At 56.3% G+C, this 21,561-nt stretch overlaps 1 long non-coding RNA gene across 1 annotated transcript; it reads right to left on the bottom strand.

Annotated features, from left to right (window-relative positions):
- Window positions 1–644: 644 nt before the first annotated feature.
- LOC123289493 (uncharacterized) lies at window positions 645–19,558 on the bottom strand. The gene is made up of 3 exons (XR_011506548.1): window positions 16,127–19,558; window positions 15,399–15,661; window positions 645–14,080 (listed from the first exon to the last, which is right to left on the bottom strand). It is a non-coding gene; the product is annotated as an uncharacterized lncRNA (long non-coding RNA).
- Between the last annotated feature and the right edge of the window lie 2,003 nt (window positions 19,559–21,561).

Below are 21,561 nucleotides of genomic sequence, written 5' to 3'. Positions count from 1 at the left end.
CCCCTGCCCCACCACAGGGCCCTGGATTCAGTGCCCCTTGGGCCTTTAGACCTGCTGGCATCACAGGCCCGCCTGCCCGGGCCCTCCTGTGGAGAAGTGTCACCTGGGGGGCAGCGGCTACTCACTGAGGTCCTGCCCCGGAAGACCAGGCTGGCCCTGCTCTCTGTGCCCTCTCTGTCCTGGGGTCATCCCCAGACCCCTTGCTGCAGGGTCAGAGGGCACCACTGGCACCCAGGCACGAGGGCCTGGGAGGAGCAGGGGCTCTGCCCCAGGGAGATGTGTGGGGAGTGGAGAGGCCCCTTTCTTTTCAGTGAACACAGGCCCCAGGCCGGGGGTCTCTCCTGAGCCCAGGGCAGTGCCTGGGTGGCCTCAGCAGACGGCCTGTGCCCATCCCTGGGTGCTGACCTCAGAGCTGGGCGCTTGCTGCCCCCACGGGGCTCAGAGTCCATGCAAGAGAGCAGAGCGCAGAGGCATAGCTTCTGGGGGCCTTCCCATTCTGACAGAACATCCGTACCGTGGATCCCACAGTCCCCCACCCTGGACCCCACAGTCCCCCCACCCTGGACCCCACAGTCCCCTACCCTGGACCCCAAAGTCCCCTCAGCTGGGACCCCACAGTCCCCTGCCCTGGACCCCACAGTCCCTGGCTCAGGGTCCCCATGGGACAGGTTCCACAAGGCTCCCTCGCCATGCTGTGTCAAGCAAGTTTAGCTTCAAAGCTGATGTAGGGAATCCAGGGGGGCCTGGCAGCGTGAAGTGACAAGTCCAGTCGGTGGCCAATGGCCACCTGGCCTGTGGAGACCCGAAACCCGCCCTCCACAGAGAGATAGGTGCAGGGGTGACACGTGCCCCAGCGGGAGAGGCAGCAAAGAGAAGAGAAGGCAAAATGCCTCAGCAGAACCTTACATTTGGTTACGTGCTGAAGTAATCCTATTTGGGGTACATTGAGTTAAATAACATGTATTATCAAAATTAATACCATGTTGCTTTTTGGTTTTTTAACACAGCTACTGGAAAACCTAGATTTTCCTGTGTAGCTCAAGGTGCTTTCTCTTGGACCAGCTGATCTGGAGGGAAGCATCTGGGTGTGAAGCCTCTGCCTTTGATTGATGAGTCGAGGGCCTCAGAGGAAGGGTCTGCTGACCCCGTGGTCCTGCCTGGAGAGGCCCCTGGGACTAGTTCCCGAAAATGTAAACACTGCCTGATCTTAGGTGGGAAGTTGCACATGGAGGCATGTGGTCCATGGGGCGGGTGGACGCACAGCACATGTTCTCGGCGGCCTAATGCCTGTGCAGGCGCAGCTTGAGAAGCAGTGTCCACATGTAGTGGGAGACAGCGAGGCCTCGCTGAGAGGGTCCAAGGAGGTGAGGCCCTGGGAGTGGATTCCACGGCCGAGAGGCAACTGGAGATGCGGGTGTCTGTCCGCATTCCCAAGCTCTGTCCTGTCTGGGCAGAGTCCTGGCCGGCCACTCTGGGAAGAGACAAGTCAGAGACGCCGTCAGCTCCTGGACCTGAGGGCTGCTTTTGTGGGCTGTCCTGTTGGATCATCGTGGGTTATGGGGAGCCCCACAGGTCACAGAGAGAGTGCGTGCCTCTCCTGCGTGCGGGCTTGAGGCCACGGGTTCACACACGTGTCACTTCTCCCGTCCTGAGGACAGTGGCCTGTGTCCATCGAAGGACAGCTGGTTTCAGGCTGGCGGTGACTCCTGCAGGTCGGCCTGCTGCCCCCGGCCTTTGTCTTCCCCTTGGCTCCGCCTCTCCAGCTGCAGGCCTGCACTTGTTCTCCTCAAGGGCCCCGGCTGTTCCTGCCCACAGTGCAGCAGGCGGCCTGTGGACCCAGGCCAGTGGATGCGGTTCACTCTCTAAGGGGCGTGAGGGGATGGGAGGGCGCTGCCCCTGAAGCACCAGTCTCTCCTCAGCCAGCAGAAATTTTAAGATGTCAAAACGTCATAAGATAAGGAAATAGGAAAGCATGATTAATACAAAAGTGTGAGGTTTAGGACAAGTTTTTTTGGGGGGGGGAGGTGGGAGTGGTGGTTGCCTACGTATGTCTAGTGGTTTCAATTCCGTTTGATTAAAAGACTATCCTTTCTCCATTGCATCGCCTTTGTACTTTTTCAAACTTTGATTGGCCGACTTGCCTGTCTTCTCCAGACTATCTATTCTCTGTGCCTCTCTGCCAATACCTGTCTTGGTCACTGTAGCTGCATAGTCAGTCTTAAAATCAAATACGGTTCTTCACTTTAGAAGTTGTTTTGGCTACTTTAATTCCTTTATCTTTCCCTATAAATTTTAGAATGAGCTTTCATTTATTTATAAAAAAGTGTTACAGAGTTGTTGTTTTTCTTTTTTGGAAATTGCTTTAAATCTACGGCTTCAGGTAGGGAAAATTGCCATGTGCTCCACGCTGAGTCTTCTGGTCTGTGAACATGGTATGCCTCTCCACTTATCTAGTTCTTTGATCTCTTTCATCAGCATTTTGTGGTTTTCAGCATACAGATCCTGTACGTGTTTTCTTAGATTTGTATCTATATATATAATTTTTGAGCTATTGTGTTGTATTGTTTTTTAAAATTTAGTTTTTCAATTGTTCATAACTAGTATATAGATATATGATTTTTGTTTATTGATCTCATATCTTGTGAGCTCATTAAACTCACTTTTTAGTTTTAGTAGCTTTTCCTTAGATTTAATCTAGTTTTCTACATAGGTGGTCATGTTGTCTGCAACTAAAGATATTTTAATTTCTTGGTTTCTAATCTGGCTATCTTTTATTTCTTTTTCTTATCTCTTGGCTCAAACCTGCAATGCAGTGGTGACAGAAGTGGAGAGAGCAGACACTCTCACCTTATTCCAGGTCCTGGGGGGAAGCATCCAGTCTCTACCATTGGATATCTAGGAGTCAAACGAAATGCTAGAAATCAGAGACATTGTAACAGAAATGAGGCTAACTGTACGTTTTCCATAGATGCTCTTTATTAGGATGAGGAAGTTCTGTTTTCTATTTTTAGTTTGCTGAGAGTTTTTATCAAGAATAGATGTTAAATTTTTCAAATACTTTTTCTTCAACAATCAATATCATTTTTGAAAGACTGTTAATATAGTGCATTATGTTAATTGATTTTCAAATATTAAACCAGCCTTGCATTTCCAAAAAAATCCCCCTTGGTTGTGTATTTTTTGTTGCTATTTCTGGATTCAGTTTGCTGATATTTCGTTTAGAGTTTTTGTGTCTGTGTTAATAATAGGCCATAGTTTTCCTTTTCTTGTAAGGTCATGCCTTGGCAATGTTGGCCAAATGTAATAAGTGCAAAGCCTTGCTCGCTCTTCTGTTTTCTGTAAGAGCCTAGAGAACATTGATCTAAATCTTTCTCTAGAAGTTCAGTAGAATTCACCAATGAAACCATCTGTGCCTGGAAATTTATTTTTTGGAAAGTTTTAAGTTACAGATTCACTTTCTTTAATAGTGATAGTACTGTTCAGATTTTTTTTCTTCTTAGATGAGTTTTGGTGAGTTGTAGCTTTCAAGGAATTGGTCTATTTCACTAAAGAGTTGGCTTTATATGTGCAGGACTGGTCACAGTGTCCTCTCGTCATCTTCTAATGCCTGTGATGGCCCCTTCAGTCCACATAGTGAGCGTGTCTTCTCCTTTCTGTCTTGGTCAGTCTTGATCGGTGTTCATTAATTATATTGATCTTTTAAAAACTCATGTCGTTAATTTTTTATGTCATTCTTCCCTTTCAATTGCACCAATTTCTGCTCTTTTCTTCATTATTTCCCTCCCTGCATGCTTGTGATTATTTCCTTCTTTCCCCTTTGTTTCTTGAGGAGGAGGTTTAGATTATTTATATTCCTGTGATAGCATAACATAAGGATTTAATGCCGTGAATTTCCTTCTAAGCATTGTTTTAGTTGCATCCCCCCAAATTTTGATATGTTGTGTTTTCATTTTCATTGAAAATGTTTAAAATTTTCCTTTGAGACTTCCTCTTTGACCCAAGGGTCATCTGGTAAAATGTTGTCAAATTTCTAGGCATTTGGAGATTTTCCTGTTATTGATTTCTAGTCTAAGTCCATCACCATCAGAGAACACACTCTATGTGACAAAACTGTTTCATATTTGTCAGAGTCTGTTCTGTGGCTGGGGTACGGTCTATCTGGGTGCGTGTGGATGGGCACGTGGAGAGAATGTGCCTTCTGCTGTCACGTGGAGTGTTGTGCAGGTGTCGACCGGCTCCAGTTGGTTCAGAACGCTCGGTTTTCTGTCTCTTTGCTGGTTTTCTTTTCACTGCCTCTATCACTTTTTGGAAGAGGACTATTGAAGCCTCTGACTACGGCTGTGGATTTGTTTATTTCTCCTTTCAGCTCCATCGATTTCTGCCTCATATATCCTGAGTCTCTCTTGTCAGGTTCATATGCATTTCGGATTGTTATGTCTTCTGGGTGAATTCACTTTTCTTTTTCTTTAATCGTTCTGTCATGCTGCGTTTGTCCCTGGTGATTTTCTTTGTTATGAGATTTACTTGTCTGATGTCATCACAGTCACTTCAGCATCTATTTGATTAGTATTCACATTATACATCCTCTGACTTCTTGTTAGTCTACCAAATCATTGTATTTCAAGTAAGTTGTTTTGGAGACAGTGTATACTGTGGTCACTTTTAACTTCGTTGTGAATATCTGTTACTAACTGGTATGTTTGGACCACTTAGATTTACTGTCATTGTTTCCTGGGATTTAGGTGGCGTTTCACTATGTGCTTTTGTCTTTCCCTTTCTCCCTCACTCCTCTGCTTCCCATTTCCCCCCTCCTTTCGAGTTACTTGAGCATTCTGTGGTCCTCCATTTTAGCCTATTTTCGCCATTTGGGCTTGGACTTCAGATGTCTCAGTGTTCATCATCGTCCTTCTAAATCAGCTGAGACTTCTGCTGCAGACGTGTCGGCCTGGGTGGCATCCTCTCCCAGGGAAACACTGTGTGGCCCTTGTGAAGCTCACTCTGTTCTTTGTCAGCGGCACTGTTTCTGTATTCCTAACCCTGTGACGTGTGCATCCACCTTGTTCCTGTCCTCTCGATGCCTTGGGCTCGGCTCCATGAGTACATGCGTCTCAGGCCCAGCCTCAGAACCTGGGCGGAAGCGTCTCCCATTGTCCTGTGGTTGTCGGAAGTTAGTTCTTTAGTAAATTCTTCAGGAAGGGGTGACACTCCCTCCGTGTTTCCATATTGACAACTCTTCTGCCTTTGTTCTCGCAGGATACCCGGCTGGGTCTGCATTCTTGGCCCATGTTTCCCTCCCTAGAGCATCTTTAAAACACAGCTCCATTGTTTTCCAGCAGAGAGTTGTTACTGAGCCATTTGATGCCAACCTTATGTTCTTTCCTTGGTCAATAAATTTGGATTTTTTTTTTTTTTTTGCTTCAATGTTCAAAGTGAGTTTTTCCCTTATCATTAGGGCCCAACAGTGTATGAGGATGTATGTTGGTGCTGACTGTTCAGGCTTGGTTTCCCGGGCTCTGTGTGTCTTTAGTCTTCTCTATGTGTTCCTGAACTACAGTTCTGAGTTCTTGTTCTTCTTTTGTTTCTGAAGATTCCAAATACATACACATGTACACACAAGAACATACACCACACACACCACACGCATGTACACCGGGACTGCCGTGTAACCCCGTGAAAGTCATTAGAATAAAAAAAGAATTAAAAAATATTCTAACAGACAACAAAAACATAGAAATACATGACTGAAAAGCAGATGAAAATTGTATCCTAACATTTCAAAATGAATTAAAAGTAATTAGGTGGTAACCAAGCTTTGAAACAAGAGTACAAGTCAGAAATGGAGGAGCTGGAAGCAGTGCTGTTAAACGTGAAGCAGCCGACAGAAATTAGGAAACACTGCAAGAAATGAAAGCAATTTCAGAAATAACAACGAGAAAGAATCTAAGAATAAGGTGAGTATGTGTGTGCACGCGCATGTGTCTGAGCGTGTGGTCTGTCCCTCCTGTGCACATGGATGGGTTTCCACGTGATGATCTGGGGGCCCTGGGCGGTGGCCGGGAAGGCGGTGTCCTCACAGCCGGGTCTTCTCTGGGCCATCACAGAAGGACTCAGACGGGTCCCCCTGGAGCGCGGCCCTGCCTTCTGCACTGAGTCCTCAGGAAGATGCCAGGAAGTGACCTTGATTGCAGAGTGCTGCTCTGGCTCGGCCGTGTGGCACTGTCCTCACTCTGTCCTCTGCCCTCCGGGCCCCCCTGACCTGCAGCTTCTTCTGGCCCAGACCCACGCCCTGCTCTGCTCGGTCCAGGTGAGAGACTGTCTGTCCTCCAGGGGGAGGTTTTCCGGGCGTTCCTGCAGCCCTCGGGGACTAAGCCACGTCACACTCAGGTTCTGCGTTCCCAGGTGGGTCTCCCGGTTTCACGGGCCTCCTGCATCTGTGTACGCAGGTCCAGTCCTGGTGTCTGCTCCTTTCGGGGTGAGTGTTATTGGTGATTTGGGGTGCACGGCCCAGGCCTATCCTGGGTGTCTTGGCTCCCCATGCCCCTGGCATTCGCTGACCCCTTGCCTGTCGTGGTGTGCTGGGGGTGGGTGGCCAGACCTGGAGGCAGCTGTCCATGGGTTTTTGTGTTGCCCTGTGATTTTCTCGTTTGGTCTTCAGGAAGTGTTTGGGGAGGTGGGAAGAGCCCGCTGTCCCCTCCCCCCACCTGCTCTTTCTCAGGCCCTGGCCTCTTCTCCTCCCCCAGGCCACCTCCTCGGGGCTGAGCCTCGAGGCCACGGCTTTGGCTGTACCCAGTGCTGACAACTTTCAGATCTCTCCCTCCCTAGGCACGTGCTTTCGATGGCACGCGGGGCAGCAGCGACAGGGCCTTCTTGCAGGCAGACCCCGCGTGCTCTCCATGCAATCAGGACCCAGGACGTGGGCAAAGAACTTCCCAAGGGAATCAGAATGGGGTGCAAATGAGAAGTCTGTGTTCATAGACTGATAGCAACTGAAATGTGCGACAGGACTAAAACCCTCTGGTGAAAATGCTGAAAGGAGGTCTGTGAGCAGAGAGCTGGGGCCGTGGGGCCGAGGGGCCATGGGCGTCATGGAGGCCGTGGGACCATGGGACTGTGGTGGCCGTGGGGCCATGGGGGCCGTGGGGACCATGGGGGCTGTGAAGCTGTGGGACCATGGGGGTCGTGGGGGACATGGAGCTGCGGGACCGTGGGGGCTGTGGATCCGTGGGGGTCGTGGGGGACATGGAGCTGAGGGACCGTGGGGGCTGTGGATCCATGGGGGTTGTGGGGGACATGGTGCTGCCAGACCGTGGGGGCCGTGGGACGTGGGACGTTTGGCCCAGTGATCTGGGTGCCATGTGGCTGTGCTCAACGGCCAGCTTATGGCTGCATTAGAATCACGTGTGTGAATCTTAGACCTTCCGGCCTCCAGAACTGTGAGAAGTAAGTGTCTGCTGTTGAAGCCACCAGCCTGGGGTATTTTGTTACAGCTACCCGAGCTGACTAATCCACCCACAAACAACACGAATGGTTTAATGTGACTGGTGCTGTCCTCCTAGGGGGTCCCTGCTGCATCCCACTGTCATGGCTGGAAGCAGCCCATCCTGGCCTGGGAAGGTCCAGGTATGATGGAGGTGTGAGCCGCCAGCTTCCAGGATAAGCACCAGACTGCGGTGTGGACCGTCAGCGGATGGATACGAAGAGGGTTGCCACACGGCCAAGGCAGAGTTCTGAGGCAGACCCTCGGCTCAGAGCTAAACCCGTGCAAATACTGTCCGTTCTCCAGATCCCTCCCTCGCCCACGGCCCCGCCCTGTGCTGCTGCATCTCAGAGGGAAACGTGAGCCGCCAAGGCCAGTGCTGACGACAGCAGCCGGAAACACCTGTCGGGATTTCCTCCCTCTCATCAGAATCCTGGGAGACGCATCCCAGTCCACCTGCCTCCCACTTGCGGAAGGACCTCTCACAGCTCAGGGCTCTCCCAGCGCCTGGCACCACGGCCACATGGCTCCGAGCCTGGCCGCTCAGGCCCTGCATTCGCCTGTCTGTGGGCTTCAGCAGGGGCACGGCCCTCTTGTCCACACATCAAAGGCATCAAACAAGTGAACGTGGTGGCCAGGGTGCCTGACCCGCGGTGCTCGGCGGTATACACAGGTCAGCTGTAGGAAGGGCACGAGGGCAGACCCCCCAGAGCACTCTAGCTGAACCAACAACTGGTTACTTCATGCCTCAGGGCTGTCCAGGACAGCACAGGCTGGCCAGAAGGGCCAAGACACTCCGGGGCTCCTCTCTCAGCCAAGGGCCCTGCTCCCACACCACAGGTCGGTCACGGAGCCGGGTCTGCAGAGAGACAGGAGGTCCTGTCCCCTTGTGCCTCTGCCAGGAGAGGGACGTGTGGCAGCTGAGCCTGGACCCTGTTCCCTGATGGCTCAGCCAAGCTCCCACGCAGGTGAGCTCTCCCGGAGCCCCGAGGGCGGACAATGTCATCTCTGCTGCTCTCTCCAGGGCTCAGGCCAGTGCTGGACCCTCACCTATGTGTTGGGTGGCCAGTGAGTGCTGGCAGGGGCTGGGGCAGAAGGACGTGGCCTGAGCCGTGGACTGTCCAGTCCCCGCGTATGCTCGGCCTCTGCCGCTGTCCAGGGAAAGGAAAGGAGGGTGGCAGGGCAGGGTGTGCATGGCCTCCACATCTTGTGGGAGGACGTTTCTTGGGGCCAGAGCCCCCTCTCCACTCACCCCAAACAGAGCAGACCCTTTGGGGAGACCACACGGGGCATTTGCACAGAGTGGCCAAGTGGGGTGGCTGTGGCAGGCGTCTTCCTGGACAGGGGCGGGGGGGTGCACTCGGGCTGCTAGAGAGGAGTGTCCGGGGCCCCAGCTCGTCTTCCCGGTGCTGAGGGGGCTACATGGCCTGATGGGGGCTCCAAGGAGGTCCCTGACGATGGGTGTCTGAGTGGAGTGCGCATCTGGAGCCAGTGCACGGAAGGGACTTGTGAGTCGGCCTGAGCCCGGGTGGGGCCCCAGCACTTGTTTTCTTATCCACCGCAGACCGTTCCTCCCAGATAACCTGCTGGGACCCAGGACTGCAGCCCGAGCTCAGAGCTTCAGCCGGCGCCCTTCCTGCCAGGGTCGCCGCAGGCCCCGCACCTGCTCCTCCTCGGCCTTGAGGTCCTGCAGCCAGCTCTCTGCGGCTGTGACAGCCATGACATCCCTGGTGCTGGAGACGCACATTTGGACGCTGTGATGCTGGCTGGCGTGGTTGCGACTGCAGGCTGCCCATCCCTTTTCTGCTAATTCATCTTATTGCACTTTGCAAAAGCATTGGGAGGTGCAGAGGGGCAGCCCAGCAGGCGGAGGGTCGAGAAGGTTCTGGAGACCAGGCGGACTGGCTGGGACTCAGGGGTAGCAGGGGCACCTGGGGCCCCAGGGCGTTGGTCACGTTTGCGCCCAGCTGGAGGGCCAGGCAGCCGAGGGGCACTGGCTGCTGCCTGAGTTCTGGGCCGACAGGGAGGGAGTTTCTCTAAACGGCCCCACAAGACTCCAGCCCCGGGCTGCTCGGCCTGTGGGTCTTGCTCCATCGTGCCTGGAACCCACAGCCCCCACAAGGACCACAGCCCCCACAAGTGGCTGGACCCTGCTGGTCCGGCTGCTCCCTCGCTGTGGCCTGGGCCCCCCAGGACACGCACCTCCCGCCAGGGTGCAGGGAGGGGCTGTGGCTCTACCAGCTCTCTGCAACAGGGAGGGCTGATCCCCCACTGGCCCGAGGCCTCCAGAGCCACCTGCGGTGCACTCACAGGGCGCTTGACAGGAGGCCCGGGGCCCAAGACACTCCTGCGCTCACAGTGGGCACCTGCGTGGGGACATCTGCCTGGGCCCCTCAGGTCATGCAGATGCCCCAGCCCTGCCTGAGCAGGGTCAGTGCTGCCAGGAGCCAGGAAGGCCAGTGGACACAGCAGCTCACTGTCCACTGTGGGGCTGGGTGTCACTGAGTGCTGAGCGCTGACAGCCACCCAGGAGAGGCTGGCATGTGCGGCCTCTGAGTCACGAGGCCTAGCCAAGGCCACAGAGGGCTCTGGTGTGAGGACGGCACGGCTGCGCCCAGGGCCTGGGCTGACACTGGGCGCTGCCTCTTCCCGCCTTAGTGACCTCGGCAAGCCCTTCATCCCTGTGTGCCTCAGTTTCCCCATCTAGGAGTGCAATGGCAGATCCGGCTCAAAGTGCTATCGTGGAGTTGAGTTACTTAACAGGGGCAGGAAGCTGAGCGTACCCAGCACCCCTGTGCCCACGTGGGCTGGGGGCTTTCCCTGTCATAGGCCTGGGACCCAGCCCTGGCGAGCACAGCCCCCAAGCGCCCCACTTTCTCACATAGAGGTGGTGGGTGGTGGCTTTCACTGGATCTGCCTCCTGCCCCTGAGGTCTTTCATTTCACGGATGAGGACGTTGAGAGCCAGGCAGGCGGGGCTGGGCCTGAACCCCGTGTCTCCAGCCCTGACCCTACACTCTCTGCTGGGCGGCTCTGTGGATGCCGAGTGGTACCAGCCCTGCCGGATGGCGACCTCCCTCCCCAGGGGTGGTGCCCTGTTCACGCTGCTTCTGTCCTGGAGCTCGGGTGCTCCAAGACCAGGGTGTCCCAGGGCCATGCTCTCTCTGAGGCTCTGGGGGAGGGTCCTTCCTGCCTCTTCCAGCTCCTGGGGCTCCAGGCATCTCTGGGCCGCATCTCCCCAACCTCTGTCTTGGTCTTCACGTGGCCTCCCCTGTGTGTCTCATATGGACACCTGTCATGGGATTTGAGGCCCCTTGGAAATCCATGATGGTCTTATCTCCAGGTCCTTAACTTAACCACATCCAAAGACACCCCCTTCCAAACGAGGTCCCACACGCATGTAGTGGGGTTTGGACAGGGACACATCTTTGGGGCCACCCTTCAGCCCACCACAGACACTGAGCAGCTTCCCTGGCCCCTCCCACCCTACTGACTGTCAAAATTGTCCCTGGATGCTGCAGATGTCCCCGGCCCAGAACTGGGCACAGAGCAGGTTCAAGGGGCCTTCGCCCCACCCTCTCTCCCTGGACTCTGGACTCAAGGATCCTCAGTGGATCTGGGGGATTGACAGAGTCTTAGGCCTGCTTGGAGTATGTTAATCTCGAAGGCCCCACACCCCGAGGCTGCCCCCTTTTCACTTCGTCTTAATGGGAGCGGCTGCCTGAGCGGTGGCGTCTGTGCTCACGGGGTGCTGCTGCTGTGGGCTGGGGCTCCTGGCCACTGCGGTGGGAGTGGAGCTCCCGAGCCAAATCTCAGGGATGAGCTCTGGTGGGACGCCCCGAGTCCCCGTCAGCCAGCTGTTCTCGGACCCTGAAGGAGGCTGGACAAGGGGAGCTGGCGGCACAGCCTGGCATGAAGCAGGCCCTCGACACCCAGGACAGGATGTGCTGTGTCCTGGGCACGGCCTGAGGGCTGGACGTGGGGCCATGGCCGTCAGCAGCACTGTTTGGTGTGGGCTCTGGCCCCGCACAGAGCAGAGCGGCTCACCCTGCTCCAGGCCGCATGAGAACCTGGCAGCCAACCCTGGCCATCATGCCCAAACCGGCTGAGTTTCCATGACCCCAGACTGCCCGGTCTGAGCTGGAACCTGCAGGGCTGAGGGGCAGACGCAGCACCATCGGGGGCTATGGGGCCCTGTCCGTCTTGGCTTTACTTGTCATCAGAGAACAAGTCAGAGTGGTCGTGCCTTCTAGCACCTTCCGGGGCCAACCACTTAGTCCGTCTCAGAACATCAGGAATATCGAAATTCAGCCTGGAGATGGAAACACCTGGAAAGTGAACCAGTGGTCCTCCCGTCAGCCCCTGGGTCCCTGGTGCCTGGCGACCCGTATTGATCACCTGGAGCTGGCCCTGAGCAGTGGGACTCCCGATGGGCTGAACCCGCCTTCCCTGCTGCACATGGTGAGGGGCAGCGGGACGAGGAAGGAGCCGGTCGGGAAGGCACCCGTCAGAGCCGTGGCCTCACACCTGGAGCCGGTGTAGGAGCCGTGCGGACAGTGCTCCGGGACCCCGGGCCTGGGCTGCCTGGAGGAAATGGCTCCCGCTGCGCGGAGGTTCATCTCCGGCTTAACTGAAGGACGCTGGGAGCAGCCGAGCACGCGCCCAGGAGACAGATACCAGCCCCCTGCAGTGGCTCGAGACCCAGGAAAACTAAGCTGACACCGACCAGGCTGAACCTCCGAAGCGGATGGGAGGGGTGGCTCCTGGGGCCCCGGGAACACTGTGACCGTGCTCTTGGAGGCCCCTCTAGCCTTCGATTTTCTTGCTGTTCCAGCAGCCCACAGCCTGGGGGCAAAGGGCCGAATTTCCTTATTTTTGCCAAATTCTCTTGTCTGCCCTGACCCGTGCTCAACACCCTGGCCTGTCTCTTCTCTCTCGGGTTCATCGGGAGGAACAGCGGGTCTCGTGTTCCTGCAGGAGCCCCGGCCTCAGGATGAGCATGTGCTTGCATTCTTTGTACTTTGTGCCATGAGCGAAAACATTGACTTTTCTGGCAAAGTTTCTTTAGTGCAGGCAACGTTCTCGGGTCATGAAAGCAAGTCCTTTCCTTCCACGGTCCGCCCTGGAGTTTCTTCTATCTCTTTGCCTCATTTTAGCTTTTTCTGTTGATCCCTCAGCGGAGAAGAAAGAACTAGAGTTTGCTCTCAGAAGAAGGCAAGCAAGAGGGTGGGAAACGGCAGCTCGCTCCAGGTCAGGGCTGGCACCACTGTGTGCCTGGCAGGGCACTTTGGGGACACCCGTGGAGGGGAGCGGCCAGGCCACGTTCTGTCCACCGTGTGAGCAGCAGCATTGGGGGTGAGGAGCACCGAGGATTGTGAACTCCAGAGAGGTCCCCGAGTGCTGGGCACGACCTGCACTCACTCCAGAACCTGCCTGCATGCCCAGGCCTGCAAGTGCCCCAAGCGAGCCACTGTGAGCTCCTTCAATCATGCCAGGGACCCAAGCAAACCCACGGGCACTGCTGGGCCGGCGGGTGGTGTGGGGTCTCCTCAGCCCCGAGTCTCATCAGCCCCCAAAGGCGCCAGATAAACAGACCATTTAAGTCAGAAGGGTGCTGACCTTGCAAACACACCTTCAGGACAAGGCCCTGGGCCACCCCGAACCACGCTGATACCCACCCGCCCAGTGGACGGAAGAGCTGTGGGAAAAAGTGTCTCCACCTAACCTTGTCCAGGCCCGGCCTGGGACCTAGCATCCCAGAAAGCGGGGTCTGGGACACTGACCAGAATGTCATGGGGCCCCTCCTGCCTCATCTGCTGGGTTATAGATGAAAAGCTAACTCGAACCCACGTCAGGAGGAGACACTGGGACCAGCAACACTGCAGGGAAAGGCATATGCACACACACCATGCACGCTCGTGCACAACCCCCCAACATTGCAGGGAAAGGCACACATACACACCGTGCACACTTGTGCACATGCCCCAACACTACAGGGAAAGGCACACACACAGTGTGCATGCTCATGCACATGCTCCAACACTGCAGGGAAAGGCACACACACACACCATGCATGCTCGTGCACACGCCCCAACACTGTAGGGAAAGGCACACGCACACACACCATGCATGCCTGTGCACACACCCCCCAATGCTGCAGGGAGAGGCACATGCACACACACCATGCACGCTCATGCACACACCCCAACACTGCAGGAAAAGGCACACACACCATGCACACTCGTGAGCACACCCCAACACTGCAGGGACCACGTTTACAGGAGCCCAGGTGCGGTGTGGTGTTTGCTGGGCTTTGGGGGGTGAGGATGCCAGTGACCCAGCTGGAGTGGGAGGGCAAGGCTGACCAGCATTCGATTCTCACCCATCTCAAGTGTGCGGCTCCCTGGAGCCTCCATTTTCTTGCCTCTTGGTCTCCACTAGGGAGAGGCCCAGTCTGGGGCCTGGCCCAAGCTCTCCATCTGTGGGACCGTAGGTGCGGCTCCTCCTGTCCGTCCAAATGCCCCACCTGATGCTGCTTTCTGAAGACGACCTGAGGTTTGTAAGAATCGCGGCAGCAGCTCCTTCCTGCGAAGTCCCGTGAAACCTGACCATGGAGAAGGAAAGCCTGGGACCCACTGACTCCTCCACACGTCAGGACGTGCCCACTGTCCCGGCCCTCCCTTGAGTCCCATGCTGCTTGTCCTGGCACGGGCCTACCCCCAGCTGAGTCAGGCAGTCCATTTCCCCTTGGGCTCAGACGAGAGCTGTGCTGCCCACCTGAGCGTCTGGCCGTGACCACTGTCTTCCTGGGGGCAGCTGATGCCCAGGCCCCCCCGGTGCAGAGTGACGCTGTGGGGTGGGGGCGTTGCTCACAGGATGTTCACCCCGTTGCTTGGGGAGTCCCCACACAAAACACCTTCACAGGGGACATCGGGCTGCCGGTCACACGTAATGACTGCCTCCCCAGAGTAGGAGGGACCAGGAAACGGGAGAAGGCAAGCTCGACGGGCAGAGCCTCTGAGTGAAGTCCCACCCTCAGACCCAGGGGCTGACTAGCTGTCTCCCAAATTCCTTCTACCCCTGTATGCCGTCACCAGGTGACACCACGTATACTTGAGGGTGGATGTCCAGCATGAGGACACACCATCCTTTGAGAGGACCAGGCACACACGAGGGTGGATGTCCAGCGGGATGATGCCCAGTCCTCCTTATGGCCCTGCGGGGTCAGCTTTTGGCCCAGCGCTGTCCCCGTCTGGCACACTGAGGCCGGGTGCCAATTTGGAAGAGGCCGTGTCCAGTCCTACAGGCCATCAGCCCTGGCTGGGACCCACGACTGTTAGCGTGGATGGCAGCAAGGCGGCCTCGTGAGTTTACAGCCTCCGCAGCTGGGCCCTATCAGGGCGCACGTCCCACTGGACTCAGCTGCTCAGAAGAGCCATCACGTTGCTGGGAATGCAGAGCCTTCGACGTCTGGCACAGCGCCTCCCTCTGAAGTCTGGCCAGCCGGTGATAAACCATGGAGTGACCTCCCTGGCTGGCCCAGCTGGACCTCCACACAGACCACAGGTCAGCCAGTTCCTGGGAGCAGCCAAGATCCAACCGCCCTCCTGGGGCCTGTGGGGATCTGGGGCCACTGCCCAGGGCTGTGCTGGGTGGCCGCCCACCCCCGGCACTGGCACCAGCCTCCCCTCGCTGATGGGTCTGCCAGGAGCCGGGGAAAGTAGTGTGGTCAGGCCTGGCCGTGGGGTGTAAGAGCTGATTAACCAGCGACAAACACTCGAGGCACCTTCCCCGTGTGTAGCGTCCACCTGCCCCACCCCTGCCCCCTACCGGGACCTCCCGCCTGTGCCCTGTCTCTCAGACCTTTACACACGTGAACAACCACAGCAAGCGAGGAGCTCCTAGCTCGCGCCCCGTCTAACCTGCAGTTCCACGCAGTCTGTCTGACCAGGCGACGGGGGCAGCAGGAGACAGCCCCGCCCGGGTCCACGGCTGATGGGGTGCCTCTGGGGGACCCCGGTGGCCCTGGCGCTGGAGTGGCGGGCACCTGGGTTTTCTCCCGGGTCTCCCTCCTTGACGATCTATGCGGTTTCTTGGGTCTTTTATCAGAACGACCAGCTGCCAGATGGTTTTCTCTGTCTTGGGGCCTGCAGCTTTGTCGTCACACAGACAGCCTGTAACAACACTGAAATGAAGCAGAGGACGCTGTCATAGGAGGCGCTGCTGACAGCCTGACGTTTCCGGGGCGACAGCCCTGTGTGCAGCCGCGTGGCGTTCCACCCCCCCGGTGAAACCAAGACCCGTGAGCCCGCAGAGAGCTCCCCTGGGGCTTGGGGGTGGCAGACGCCCTTGGGGACGGCCTCTGCCCCACAACAGACCCTCTCACTGCAGACCACGCCTCACAGGGCCCGGCCCAGCCGGCTTCCCAGCAGTTGGGCAGTTTGGATGAAGGAAAGTGTCAGCCTGGCTCTCAGCAAAGAACGCATCTTTCCTTGCGTCTCACGATAGTAAGGTTTCCCCTGTGCTGACAGATGCAGAAGCCCACGTGTTTCCCGCCTCTCTCTGTGCAGTCAGTTCAACAACTGTAGGGCCCCAATTTCCTTCAGGAACATCATGGGAACCACGGGCCCTTCTCTGGGAAAACGCTCACATTTCTCCGCACATGACTGTTGACCTCACATTCAGGGCTCCGAGAACCTGCGGCCTGCACAGTCCCAGGCGGTGGCGGGTCCCTGTCGGCTCTGAGATGCGCTTCTGCTGAGCAAGCCCTGCCGGCTCAAGGGCGCGGGCTGGGTGGTGGGTATCGTCCTTCGTGGGGCTTTGAGGTTCTAGCTGGAAACTTTCTCCTTCACGTTCAGGTGTTAGGTCCTGTGGCTGCTGTAAGAAAAGGCCACAAACTTCATGGCGTAAAACAACAGAAATTTGTCCTCTCTCAGCTCTGGGGCCAGAAGTCTGGCAACAAGGTGTCACAGGGCCTCGCCGTCTCCAGGGCCCCCAGGGGAGGGTCTCTCCTGCCTCCTCCGTGTGTGTCTGTGGGCCTGTCGCATAAGGACGCTGTCACTGGATTTACAGCCAGCCTGTGTAATCCAGGAAGCTCCCATCCGAAGACCCTTAACTGGATCACATCTGAAAGACTTCCCAGTCTGCTCTCATTCACAGCTTCCAGGTGAGGCAGTGACACGCCCTTCGTGGCTGCCTTCAGCCCACCTCGGCCCTCCGCCCCCAGCCCCTCGCCTCACGAGAAGTCGAGTCCCGTCCTGGCGCACACCCTCCGGGCCCCAGACCAGCCTCCTGGAGGCGGCATCACTTCCAGAGTTTGTCCACATCTGTGGGACCTTCCACGTCCCAGAATCCCTCAGGGTTTGTTCCGGAACTTCAGCTGTGCAAGAGGAAAACCCCAGGTCCTGCATGCCGGAGGGAATCCCTGTGGTGGCGCTGAGTCCTGCACACGGCCCACCTGGCCCTCGGGTCAGCGTCTCTGCCCAGGGCCTCCGCTGGCCCATGTCCAGCCTGCAGACCCTCCCACAGCAGGCCGGAGCAGAGGATGTGCGGGCCGGAGGAACTCATGGGTGTGCGGCTCCTTGCTTCCCCTCCGGGGCCCTGAGTCCCTCAGTCACATCAGAATCGCTTTCTTCCCGGCCCCGGGTGACTTGTCCTTCTGCCAGGAGCCCGGACTCCTCCCTCCTCCTCTGATCCTCCTGGAAGCCTCTCTGGACATGGTTTCCGCCTGTTTTCTCCTACAGCCCATGACAATCCCACATGTGCTGCGTGGGCCCAACAATCGCATTCGTGGTCAGGGCCCAGGAAGTGGCCCCCACCCCCTTCATGGGGAGAGCGTCCTCCCCACCTGCTTCCTTCCACAAGACTTCGTCTGCGCTGTGCTCCCAGGTACCACCCTCGTCCCACGGCCTGGCCCGCGTCTCCCCCACCCACGCAGCCGACACTGACCTGATCCTCACCTGTCCTCTCCCACGTCCAGCCCCATCCTCACCCCTAACACATGTGAAACGCCAGCTGGGGAGGGTGGCGGAGCGAGAGAGGAGGTGCCCGTTCTGGGTCTGCACACGCAGGATGGGGACGCCGCCACGAGGAAAGGCCATGAGGACGACAGGAAGTCAGCACCACCGAAGGTCCTGTTCCTCGTTTCATTTCGTCCACAACTTGGATGAAGACCCAGAATCATGCTGACCAAACATGCAAAGGACACGAAGCAGGAGAGTGAGTATACTGGGTGCTGAAGTCCAGATCCAAAACGACTTCACCGCCAGGAGAAAAGGCCCCGAGTTAACAAGACAGAACCCAACAGGGAGAAGTCAGCCATCATGCATTCCGGCTCACTCAGTCCTCAAGTAGAGGAGCAGGAAGGCCCAGCTTGACAGTGTTGTGAAAAAGATCTGATGGAGTTAGTGGGCCACAAGCTCACCAAGAGACAGCTGTGTGACTCGGCTGCTTAAGAGCCTTGATGCATCCCTGAGCAGCCTGGAGAGCAAGGGACCCTCAGATCAACAAAGGAGATACCCCCACCTCTCGTGGTCCACACTGGTCAGCGTCTCTGGCCGGACCCTGGGATGACAGCAGGCAATGCTGCTGGAGTGGTGCCACGGCAGGTGTGCAAATTTCACGAGTTGGATGGTGTGACCCTTGCTGCACGAGGTGGGCCTTCCCCCTGGAGGGGCAGGAGGCGGGCCCAGCGTTGGCTCCAGACCCCGTGCTCTGAATCCCTGCTGCATGGCCCCTCTCGGGGTGCTGCAGGGCGAGGCGAGGTCTCGGTGTCTTCAGAGGGCTGGGAACGTGTCGTGTGCTCTCGGCAGAAGCCCTGGTGACGAGCATCGGCACAGCGGACGTGGACGCCGGGACTGTGGGCGTCTAGCTCCTGGAGGAGACGTGACCCAATAGGGCAGAGCAGGCTCGTCTGCATCGGTCGGTACTTGCCTCTGTCTCACCGACACCTCATCGAGCGTGACGGATGGCGATGTCTTCATCCTTCTCCTGCTGGTAAAACCCCCACCCTGACTTGCGGTTGGAGCAAGGATGCTCTACGCTTGTTGTGGCAAATATCCCAGGAGCCCTCGTCCCGGCGGCCTGCGGGGCCCTGGCGTCTGGGAGTCTGACGCCACCGCGCTGAGGTGGTTTTCCGACGCGGTTGAGTGGTTTCCTCCTCGCCTGCTGAGGACGAGAGCTCTTCTAGCGCTGTGTTCTCCACAGCACTTGCCTGACTTTAATTTTTGCGAGAACGGTTGGTGTGAAGTGATAACATCCAAGTATGGTTTTAATTTCCACGTAGCTGATTATCAACGAGGTGGAACATCCTGTGCTGACTGGGGCGTTTCCGTTTTTCTTATTGAACGGTGGGGCTCTTTACGTGTTCTCAATACTGGTACTTCGTTACAAACCTTACAGACATCTTTTCCCACCTCGTGGCTTGACCCTTGACTCTCCATGATGAACAGATGTTCTGCGGGTTAATGCAGGTGAAGATGTCAGTCTTTTCTTTGAAGGTCTGTGTTTTTCTGAATTGTTTAAGAAGTTCCTCCAGACCTTAAGGCCTTGAGTACATTCTCCTGCACAATCTTCTAATTTGTTTTAACGTTACGGCTCTAATGAGCTGGGGTTTATCTTTACGTGTGGTGTGAGCTAGAAGCTCAACTCACTTTTTTCTTGAGAGACGACTGATTTCCCCGGATCTCACTGGGAAGCCCATCTGCAGCGTCCCTTGTTAAAGGTCACCCACCCGTGTACGAGTGGGGCAGCGTCCCGCTCTCCACTCACCCTGTTGGTCTGTGGTCTGTCCTTACACTGGCACCACGTGGCCTTGTGGCCCCAGCTTGACAGGCGGTCGTGCTGTCTGGTGGGGAGTGTCCCCTGCCTGCTCTTCATCTTCTGGTTGATTTTTGCTGTTCTTGTGCTTTTGTCCGTCGGTGTGAATTTTAAAACCAGCTCGTCACATTTCACAGAGAAACCTGCTGGGTGTTGATGGGAATCGCACCGGTTCGTAGACCCAGAGGGACGCAGTCTTCACAGGATCCAGTCTTGTGCTCCGTCACCATGGTGATCTCTCCTTGGATTTAGGTCTTTATTAACGTCTCAGTAAAGCTTTAAAATGTTATCCTCAATAGCCTGGTTCATTTTTGTAGATATCTAAATTGTCTAATTTTTTTTTCTGGGATGTAGAGTTATAGTTGATTTTGTGTATTGGGTTTGCGTCCAACATACTTGCTACATCTTATTACGTCTAGTAATGTTTGTGCAAATCCTTTTGGATTTTCTGTCTTTGTTATCTTCTGTTTCTTATCATTATTATTTCCTTTTCACTTTGTTCCTTTTCCCCCTAATTTCTATAATTATACCTTTGTGATAATCTATTTTTCCCTGTTTCCTTTCCAGTCATTATCTATCATCTCATGATCTCTGTCTCCCTCCCTCTCATCTTCCTCTCTTTCTCTCTCTCTGTCTCTCTGTTTCTCTCTCTCTCTCCTTCTCTCTCTGTCTCTCTTTATCTCTCTGTCTCTGTCTATCCCTCTTTGTCTCTCTCTGTCTCTTTCTGTCCTCTTTATCTCTCTCTGTCTCTCTCTCTCTCACGAGTGATATGACCGCCACGACCTCTCCTAGGATATCAAAGCACGGTGGTGCTGGGAGGCACACTGTCCTTCCTGGTCTTGAGGGGTGCCCTCTGTTTCACTGGTAAGTGCTATATTTGTTGGAGGTTTTTGAGGAGACCCTTTATCCAGTTAAGGAAATGCCTTTCTATTCTTAGTCTGCTGAGAATTCTTTTCATGGATGAACGCTGAATGTTCTCAGATGTTTTTCTACGAGGCGATCACGTGACTTTTCTTCTCTACATTGTTAGTGTAGACTCCAGGAAATGGGAGTTTTGTCTGTCTGTTCACTGCTGTGTGCCCACGGCCTAGAGCCTGTGCCGGTTACAGAGCACCTCTGCTTCCCCAGGGAAAACGGGTCCACAGCGGTGCTCTAGGACTGGGAACCTGGGCTTCTAGGAGCTGTCTGGCCAAGTCCAGGCAATATCTGCTGGGTCCAGGCTGGAGGGGACGGCCAGGGCTCCCGGTGGCGGGCAGCGGGCAGCAGGAGCCATAGGTATTGAGGGGACTGGCTTCCGTCTTGGCCCTGCTCCCCTGGCTCATGCTCAGGAGATGTCCCAGGAAGTGGGGGCCTGTTGCTGCAGATCCACTGAGGCCTCAAACCTGAGAGGAAGCCTCAGAGAACAGCTCTGCCATGGGGGATCCACGGGGTCTTCAGAGATGCCTGTGAGGCCCCAGGGTCTTTGGGGGCAACTTCGCCCTCCATTCTGTGGCAGCTGAGACCTGGCTCTCTGAGGGCCGAGGCTGGGGGACCGAGGAGGACAGAGGGGACCAAGGAGGACAGAGGAGACCGTGGAGGATGCAGGGGACTGAGGAGGACACAGGGGACGGTGGAGGATGCAGCGGACTGAGGAGGATGCAGGGGACTGAGGAGGACGCAGTGGACTGAGGAGGACACAGGGGACGGTGGAGGATGCAGGGGACTGAGGAGGACACAGGGGACGGTGGAGGACGCAGGGGACTGAGGAGGACACAGGGGACTGAGGAGGACGCAGTGGACTGAGGAGGATGCAGGGGACTGAGGAGGACACAGGGGACGGTGGAGGATGCAGGGGACTGAGGAGGACACAGGGGACGGTGGAGGACGCAGGGGACTGAGGAGGACGCAGGGGACTGAGGAGGACGCAGTGGACTGAGGAGGACACAGGGGACTGAGGAGGACACAGGGGACGGTGGAGGATGCAGGGGACTGAGGAGGATGCAGGGGACTGAGGAGGACACAGGGGACTGAGGAGGATGCAGGGGACGGTGGAGGATGCAGGGGACTGAGGAGGATGCAGGGGACTGAGGAGGACACAGGGGACTGAGGAGGATGCAGGGGACGGTGGAGGATGCAGGGGACTGAGGAGGATGCAGGGGACTGAGGAGGATGCAGGGGACGGTGGAGGATGCAGGGGACTGAGGAGGATGCAGGGGACGGTGGAGGATGCAGGGGACTGAGGAGGATGCAGGGGACGGTGGAGGATGCAGGGGACTGAGGAGGATGCAG

Source organism: Equus asinus, chromosome 10 (genome assembly GCF_041296235.1).
Source record: "Equus asinus isolate D_3611 breed Donkey chromosome 10, EquAss-T2T_v2, whole genome shotgun sequence".
Taxonomy (NCBI): Eukaryota; Metazoa; Chordata; class Mammalia; order Perissodactyla; family Equidae; genus Equus; species Equus asinus.
This window is presented reverse-complemented; position numbering and strand designations above follow the sequence as displayed.